Source organism: Peromyscus eremicus, chromosome 3, assembly GCF_949786415.1.
Source record: "Peromyscus eremicus chromosome 3, PerEre_H2_v1, whole genome shotgun sequence".
Lineage (NCBI taxonomy): Eukaryota > Metazoa > Chordata > Mammalia > Rodentia > Cricetidae > Peromyscus > Peromyscus eremicus.
The window spans coordinates 66,927,884-66,930,243 of NC_081418.1; positions in this window are offsets into that span (position 1 = coordinate 66,927,884).

A 2,360-nucleotide genomic window follows, 5' to 3' on the forward strand; every position below is an offset into this window, starting at 1 on the left:
GAGAATCAACCCTGATGGAGCACATTTCTCCTGCAAAGTAGCAAAGCCATATCGAGGGTGCTGTTAGGACAAAGGCACTTGTGGACAAAGTGCCACAAGCCGCACTCCCCCCTCACATTTAAGACAAGTGGCCTTAGCCTCTTGTGCCCAGAATCCAGCCTTGCAGCTAATGACTGTCTGCTAGGATCCAACACCAGGGCTGGAGGTATGAGACTGACCAAATTCTCTCTCCTTCCTTTGACATATTTCAACTTGGTCTACCTTTCCATAACGAAAGCTCCAGAGAGTGACGTCCAGCTGGCCAGGGGCCTTCTCTCCATGAGTAAGGAGTACCAGGTCTAGACTGTCGTGTCCTTTGCCACCACATTTGTGTCCTGGTGCCTGTGTCCCTCTGCTCTTTCATACTAACATTTGTTTCTTCACTCACTAAGAAAATTTCCCAGATACTGCTGTAGGCAAGAGGAATACAGCAAGCAAGGAGACATTCGTTTTTTGTTTTATTCATTTATTTATTTTATTACTAAGAGATTTTCTGTTCATTTTACATACCAACCACAGATTCCCCTCTCCTCCCTCCTCCCGCCCCCAGCCTTCCCCACAACCTACCCTCTATTCCCACCTCCTCCAAGGCAAGATCTCCCATGAGGAGTCAGCAGAGCCTGGTACATTCAGTTGAGGCAGGAAAAGCCCCTCCTCCCTGCACCAAGGTTGTGCAAAGTGTCCCACCATAGGCACTGGGCTCCAAAAAGCCGGCTCATGCACCAGGGATGGGTCCTGATCCCACTGCCTGGGGGCCCCCTAAACAGTTCAAGCTAAACAACTGTCTCGCCTATTCAGAGGACCTGGTCCAGAACCATGAGGGCTAAGCAAGGAGACATTTGTAAGGTCTAGTAGACTACAGACAGGCCAGTGAAGAGAGTATTGTGAAATATGTTAACGAGAGTAAATAACAGCTCCTGTGAGATCATGAAAGACCTTTTGGGAGAGTTGACATCTAAGCCTAGTCTCCAAATGTGCACATACAAAAGACAGATAAAAATGAAGTGTGACAGCCCAGACAGAGAAGAGCTGCATGTCCAAGAGCCCAGAGCTGAGAGAGAAAGACAGAATGAAATTTCCAAGTGATGTGCTGGGTATTCATGGTTTACAAAGTAGTAGAAATACAGTTGCCAAAAGGACTTGCACAATGTGCTATGGTGTTGGTATCATGGTCAATGGGGTTGGGGTCAGCCTCAGTTCCATCCTACTGGTACCCCTGCTCCTTTGGCCTGTATCCTATAGGTCATGAAACCCAGTAGTCTCTCCACAGTCTCCCACTCCCTTCTCCCAAAGATTTTTCATTAAATTCTTCCCATCTCTGTTCCCAAGATGCTGTTGTGAGCAAAAGGCAAAGCACCTCCATACAACTAATGAGCCTGGAGTTACAGATCCAAACCTGGGACTCACACCCTCAAGAATGTTTCCTCTCAGGATATTTATTAGTTCAGAAGACATGTGTGGGCAGAGCATGTTATTTAGTGACCTGTAATGCCTGAATAATGATCACAATAAATCAGCCCTCATTATTATGTGCGGGAGAGCTGGACGGCCCTACTGGCTAGGTAATGAGGTCTAATTTAATGCCCTTGTATTATTCAGCACATGTTTTCGGAGAAGCAAGGGGTGGGGTGGAGGGGTAGTCTCATGGATCCAGATGCCCTGGGATGTTCTGCGTTTATGGGGGGGGGGTGGTAGTGGCACAGGCATGTGTTAGGAGCTGGAGAAAGAGCATGATCAGCAGTGCTCAGCCCCCCTCAGTGGGTTACAATGACGCCTGGTTCATCACACCAGCTTAAACAGGAAACGCTGATAGAGCTAATTATAACAAACAGCAACATCCTGGGAGCCATTGCTTAGAAGTAAAAGGTAAATTACATGGTCAGGAAATGCCAGCGGTGGCAGAGAAGCCAGAATCTTAGTATTAAAGGGTGTGACTGTCCCAGGCCTTCCTCCGTGAGCCAGGCTTCCCAACCAGGACTCTAAAGGAGTCTGTTGAAAGTGTCCAAGCCAGGGGAGACGACTCTCAGTCCCTTCTTTGAGCGTGACCAGCTCTCATTTCTTGCTATGAGAAGCCTTTGCCATAGCTACCCATTATTTGGTTTTTAATTCTTTCTGTGCAGTCAACCACATTGATTACCTAGCATCATTAGTTTGGGCCTGTCTCATACAAAAGTCAATGGAGAGATCGATTTTAACTATATGGTGTGCAGAAATTTGTTCTTAAAGAGCTCAGAGACTGATAGCATTTATCTGTTGCCTATCAAATTGTGAATCTTTTCTTGCTATTGGTTTCGTGTTGGGTAGTGTACATAAAAGGGAGA